Source organism: Mesocricetus auratus, unplaced genomic scaffold, assembly GCF_017639785.1.
Source record: "Mesocricetus auratus isolate SY011 unplaced genomic scaffold, BCM_Maur_2.0 Super-Scaffold_100714, whole genome shotgun sequence".
NCBI classification, from domain to species: domain Eukaryota; kingdom Metazoa; phylum Chordata; class Mammalia; order Rodentia; family Cricetidae; genus Mesocricetus; species Mesocricetus auratus.
The window spans coordinates 8,211,848-8,218,680 of NW_024429270.1; the positions used below are offsets into that span (position 1 = coordinate 8,211,848).

General features: G+C 37.8%; 1 pseudogene; it reads right to left on the reverse strand.

The window, feature by feature from the left end:
* Positions 1 to 2,208: 2,208 nt before the first annotated feature.
* On the reverse strand, positions 2,209 to 2,341 carry LOC121137926 (annotated as a pseudogene).
* Positions 2,342 to 6,833: the final 4,492 nt, after the last annotated feature.

Sequence of the window (6,833 nt, forward strand, 5' to 3'; positions counted from 1 at the left end):
CATTGTGCTTTTAACTCACTTGAGTTTTGTTTTAAGATGTGCTTGACAATCTATAAATGTAGCAAAGAGAACAAATAAACAGGGGACTTACATGATGCTAGAAATGACTTTTACCTTCTATAATTATAGAGCAATTAGAAGAATGCCACAGCACAGTATTTTTGCATACGTGAATAAGGAAAGCAAACTTGTTGGTAATAGGAGATATGTGTGTGTTTTGTGTTGGTGTGATGTTGAAGAAAGTATCACTCTGAAATCATTTGCTTTTCACTTGGTTCTATTCCTCCTTTTACTAAATCACGTGGATTCCACTTTGAGATGGAAATACCAAATTTCAAAGTTCTATGGAGGAGAAAAAAACTTAAAAAAATATCGCTTAACATTTGTAGAACATTTATCCAGGACATTCTGACTTTCACAGTTTCCATTGAGAAGTCAGGTATAATTCTGATAGGTCTGTGTTCATATGTTACTTGGCCTATTTCCTTGCTGCTCTTAACATCCGTTCTTTATTCTACATGTTCTTTGTTTTGTTTATTATGTGGCAAGGGGATATTTTTTTTCTGGTCCAGTCTATTTGGTGTTCTCTAAGCTTCTTGTACTTCTGTAGGTATATCCCTCTTTTGTTGGGCAAGTTTTCTTCTATGATTTTGTTGAATATGTTTTCTGTACACTTGAGCTGTATTTCTTCTCTGTCTTCTTTACCTATTATTCTTAGGTTTGGCCTTTTTATGGTGTCCCATATTTCCTGGATATTTGGTGTTATGGATTTGTTGGAACTTTTTGGTTGATGACTCTATTTCATCTGCTGAGTCTTCAACACGTGAGATTCTCTCTTCCATCTCTTGTATTCCCTTGGTTGTACTTACATATGTAGTTTCTGTGGGGGCTAGTGAGGGGGGGAATGGGAGGATGGGTAGGAGATTTAATGGGGGAATTGATATGTAAAATAAAATTGTTTCTAAATAAAAATTATAAAAAATATCTCTATAATATAAAAACTGCATACTAATGTGATAATATTTTGGACATATTAGTTCAATTAAAATATATTATCTGAATTAGTGTGCTGTATCATATTACATTTTGAGAAATGTGCAAATTACATATGTATCTCTACTTAAGGTGAGCACTACACATTCTTTGGAAAGCACCATTATAGGTCTAATCCCTTCAAAACCTGGCACCAGCTCTTACTCCTTTCTGAGAAAGCACTACGTAATTTGGGAAGCTTTTAATACAAAAAAAGGGAATAGATTGTATATCTCTTATGTCAACTTAATTCCCACTCCCAAAGAAAGTCACATTATTCATTTTCTACTGCCTATAGGATAAGTTTACATTCTCATATACAACTACCTAAAGTGTGGGCTCTGATAGACCTTGCAATTATTTCTGCCATCTCTAGAGGTTGAGAAATGGGTGACTGATCTGTCTGAGCCTCCAAGTTCATTGTTTTATGTCATGTATTCCTTCATCCATGTAACCTAGGAAGTTGTACAAATATTCTGCTCTACATTTATCATAAAAAGTGACTCAAATGCTGTTATTTTTTATGTTGGAGCTTAACATATTTTATATTGTCAAAAGAAAACCAACTTGAGATGTTAATGTATCCATGAACTCTTTTCTAATATCTTTGTTGTTTTTCTTTCTCTTCGTTTGCTTTTCTTCTTAGGCTAACATAATTGGTTAGTTAATCTCAGTTAAGAGTGATGTTCCTTTTTGTTCCTTGAGGATTTTTTGAAATTGTCCTAATGCTCCATTTCTACCTCTCTGAATGAGGTAAGTCCAATTGCTGTTATTTCTATCATCTACGTAATTCTATGGTTTGAGTAAACATATACAATATAACAGATCCAAAGTACTGGGCACTATAAAAACCATAGGGTCTCACAAATTTGCCATTGTCCTTCAGTCAACCTAGTAGATGGCCATTTCTAAAATCATTTGCAGAAGAGGACACTAAGGATATATTAACTCACACATTCACAGTGCTATTACTTATTAGTGTTTTAGGCTTGGGATCTTGGCATACTTGTATCTATAATCTTTCTAATATTTTCAGGATGCATTTCTTATATAGAAATGAGAAATCTGTAAGCATATTAATCAGTGTTATAATTTATAGAGGGATGAATTTGATTGTGTCTTTCCTGCAACTTACCTGATAGACTATTTCTTTGCCTTAGGAGATATTTTCAATGTTAAAAACAGTTGTGCAGTGGTTAGGTGCCACGAAACAGATGGCAATGCATTAACAATACGTGTGTTGTTAGGCCCAAGGGCCTCTTCCATCCTTGTCAAGGAGAGTGCTAACCTTCTCTCCTTGATGAAACCCACAAAGACAGCTGACCAGATAAGGGTGACCTCTTGAATGAGAGGCCAACAGGAAACTGATCCAGTCTCCATTAATGTAGTGTGAGGGAGGAGCCCCCAGAAATCACCGGGGCCTTGGGTATTAGATCAGTGTTTACCATGGTTTAAGAATGAGATTTGGGAGCCCATTCCAAATGGAATGATGCTTTCTCAGCCTGGACACATGGGGAATGGCCTAGGTCCTGCCCTGGATGAAATGACAGACTTTAGAGATGCCCCCAAGGAGGGCCTCATCCTCCCTGGGGGATGATGTGGGGATTGGGTGGGGGGTTGGGGAGCTGGTAGAGGGAAAAGGGAGGAGGGGTGGAAGAGGGAGCTGGGACTGACATGTGAAACATTCACATTTCTAATTTAAATAAAAACGTATATTGAGAAAAAAAGTTGTGCATTCCATATTCTATCCTTATATCCTACAAAGAAAATGCTGCATGTTTTATTAATTAATAAATCAAATTTTGGGTTAAGAAACAAACCCAATGCCTTGCTAATTTTTGCTCGTTCAATGACTGAGATTCACCACCCATTCTATACTGTGCATTTTAAAGGTTTAGCAGGAAGAAATTGAAACAGATTACTAAAATCTGAGTGCAGCTGGTTCCTCACATGCAATATCAGGGACACACATGCAGCAGCTTCACTGGTGCTGAAGGAATAGCATGCCATACTGGAAAGAAGGCACACACTTTTTTTAGGCACAAGAAAAGTATTTTGTAGAACTGTCACCCATTAAGCATTCTGAACAATGGAACATAACACCTCAGTGAGCATGCAAATGAGCCTGTTCTTATTAAATTCCTCCCATTATCTTCCTACACCTGCCAAATGGACTTAAATTGTCAATGTTCACTCCAGGAGGCAGGGAAGACAAGACCTCAAGGATGATGTTTTAAAGACCATGTTCCAATAGCAGCAGAGTTAGAGGATAATGGATAGAGTTTAAGTCACTGTTGCATAGAGACTACACTGGGTTTTGGTGTCTACAGTCTGAATGTTAAAGGTTCTAAACCCTTACTATGTGGTTGCCCATCATCTTGGCCATATTCTTCACTGCACCTGTTCAGAAAACAGTCATGTGGAACAAGAATAGCAATATCCACACTGGCCCACACAAGGTGACAGTTTCTGCAGTTCTGTACTTTTGGTGCCTTATCCCTGAGCCCATAGGCACTTGCATTATCCAAACTCCTACACTCGTAAAGCTGATGATTTTGGCCAGGATTAGCGCTATAGTTTGGTCAGTGGTTGCACTACTCCCCTGTTCAATTTCACAGCAGTAACCACCTGACCCCTTAACTCTAGACATGGACATTTCACAAGTCTTCCTTTTAGAAATTCATGAACCATCTTCTCAGATTGTACACCAGAATCCCTGTACAAACACACTAGCTCCTTTTGTATTGCTGTGCCAGAAATATGGCCAGAGCTATAAGTAAGAGAGGATTTCTCTGAGCTCATAATTTCAGAAGTTTCAGTTCATCAAGGTAAGCTGAAAGTGGCAGGATAGAATGATTCATGTCCCAGTGCGGCCAGGGAGTAGATGGAGGGATGCTAACAGGCTCTGTTCTCCCTCTGTAACCCTTTTATTCTCACCAGAACCACAGTCCCAGAGGTGTTGTCACAAAGATAATCCTCTCAGAAAATGCCTTCATAGGTATGCAGAGGGAAATAAAGTAAATTTAAATCCTTCTATGCATCCCAACTATCTTTGAATTACTTGACAAAGAATATATTTTGATGTACAGCATATACAAACTATTTGACACATATATTACCTCACACAATTATTATTTAGTTGTGGTAGGAGCACTTAAAATCAATTTTCTTACCCAATTTCAAGTCTATAAAACTTTATTATTTGTCATAGTTGGCATTTTGTACAATAAATATATCAAACTATCCCTTATATATAAGCAAGTCTTTCTATTTTGACCTCCCCAGTTCCTCCCTACCATCAGTCTCTACTAAGCACCAGTCAGCAATATTGCTGTGAGATCATTTTCTAGATTACTTTCATAAATGAAGTAGAGTTAGCCTAAGAGCTCACCAATATATAAATGGATAAAGAAAAAGGCAGTGTTTTACAAAATTTAATACACTGCTTAAAATTTAAAACATCATCAATACACACTTTAAAAGCAATGATCCTGACATTCACAACCATGCAGATGATCCTGGAAGGAATTCGTTTAAGCAAGTTGTCTCCTGCATTAACCCCAAAGCAAGCATAAGAATACTCTGAGAGAAGAGAATATAAGTCACAAGGTTAGCTACATGCATGATTCTAGAGGTTCATCTCCCATTCAGGAAGTTCTACAGGTTACATGAATGTCCCCCAATTGACATTCTAACAGAAACCTCGAAGACCACTGTTGTATACCCGAAAGAGCAATGTTTCCTTTTAGAAGCAATGACACACAAGAAAGATGATCATTTTTATTCTCAGGAAAAGCAGTCCTTTTCAAGCCAGCTACAATCTCTCATTGTGCCCCTGGCTTACCCCAAGAGCTTTGCCCTGTTTATCAACCTTAATCACCATGAGTGACAGAAAACCTGATAACAGACAAGGGGTAGTTCTGGTGGTGGGGGTGACCTCTTTTGAAATGTCAGACCTGAAGAAGCTGTATTTACATTTCTTTGGGCTCCAAGCTTTCAAAAGATTTTCATCTCGCACACCAAAGACATGAAAGTGAAAGTTATTTTAGTATCCATCTAAAATTGCATGTTAGCCTGGCAATCTCTCAGCATCTTCTCTAAACTAAGACCTCCTATGGTAGAATGGATAAACTACCGGCAAAGTATTAGCTATAAAAATTGCATGCTCTCAGACATAGAGATATAGAAATCCATTAAAAAATAAACATTGTCACAGTGTGTATTTTAATTAGCTCAAAGATTTAATCTTTGCCCTGTCAAAAAATAAAGCACACTTAGAATTTATTAGAGAAGAAAGAGGTAGGATTCTGTCTGCTACATAGCTGGGTTACCTTGGGAAGCCTGCTAACCACTCTGAGGATATTTCATGGGGGTACAAAGACAAGCATAATGTTCTGTTTTGGAGAGAACTGAACTGATGTGATTTAATAAACCCATGGCAGCATAGCATATACTAAATGTTTCAAAAACCTTAACATTTCTGAACACCTCCATCCAATATTTTTACCACAGTTGGGATATTCTTCACAAACAGAGAAAATAAAACACTACTCCAGAAGAAAGTAATCCACCTCAGCATGTTCAGGTCAAAGTATGACTAAGTATTGTGCCTTGACTGAATAGTGTGATTTAGTACTTAGCATCTCAAAGTGTGCTGTCTGGAAGTTATTAGAAATGCACAGTTTTGGGCTTCATTCTAGACCTGTTCCCAAAGAACTGTCATTGGAGCAAATCTTCATGAACCCTGTGCATATTCAGCACACTTTAATGGAAAAAGCACTGTCTCGGGAGTGACTTTCACTTCACATGAATATGTAGATTCTAAATTCTGGAGTCTAGGAAATTAAAGATGGTGTAATAACACAGGATTGTCTTCAACTGTTATTTTTTTTGTAAAGGTCAGAGATTTTCTGGAAGAGCAAAACAAACCTTGGCCTGGGTTTGTGTTATAAATGGTATACACATAAAGATTTTTTTTGTAAATGTATTCAGATAAAATTGTGTATGCCCACTGGGCGGTGGTGGCGCACGCCTTTCATCCCAGCACTCGGGAGACAGAGGCAGGCAGATCTCTGTGAGTTCGAGGCCAGGCTGGACCAACAGCCTCCAAAACAATACAGAGAAAACCTGTCTCGTAAATAAACCAAAAAAATTGTGTATGCCCAATGAAACATAGATAGAGACAGACAGACTCTCTTTCTCTCTCTGTCTCTGTCTCTGCCTGTCTCTCTCTCTCTCACACACGCACACACACACACACACACACAAACTCACACAAGCACCACTGATAGTTGTCAGGAAGTGCCTTGTTTTACTCCTCTGTACACTTTTTGCGGCATTTATCACTCAGCTGATATGGTTTTCCAATCTTCCTCCTGCCCAGGAGAAATGTATTTACAATTCTGTGAAGCTACCCTTTAATTCACACTGCAAGGATAAAGAGATAGAAGAAAATGCATGGATTCTCCTTGGTGCATAAGACCATGGATTGAATCAGTAATCAAGTCAGGTAATTGGGACCTATTTGCAAACACAACTGTTGTTTGAGAATGAATGTTATTGTAGAGGACACTTTTGAAAATGGGTCCCCAGAGGAAAGATTTTATCGTCTTAGAAGTTGAGGCGTTTTCTTTTAAATCCAATTCACTTTCATTTCTTATTCTTTCAGGGGGTTAGATCATATATTTCCCTTTGTGGTCAAAATAACTAAAATAGCTTTACTCCTAATTTGAAGATGTTTCATCATTAAAATTGTATCAATTCGTCGACCATCCACAGGGAAGACTTAAATTCCACTTTCT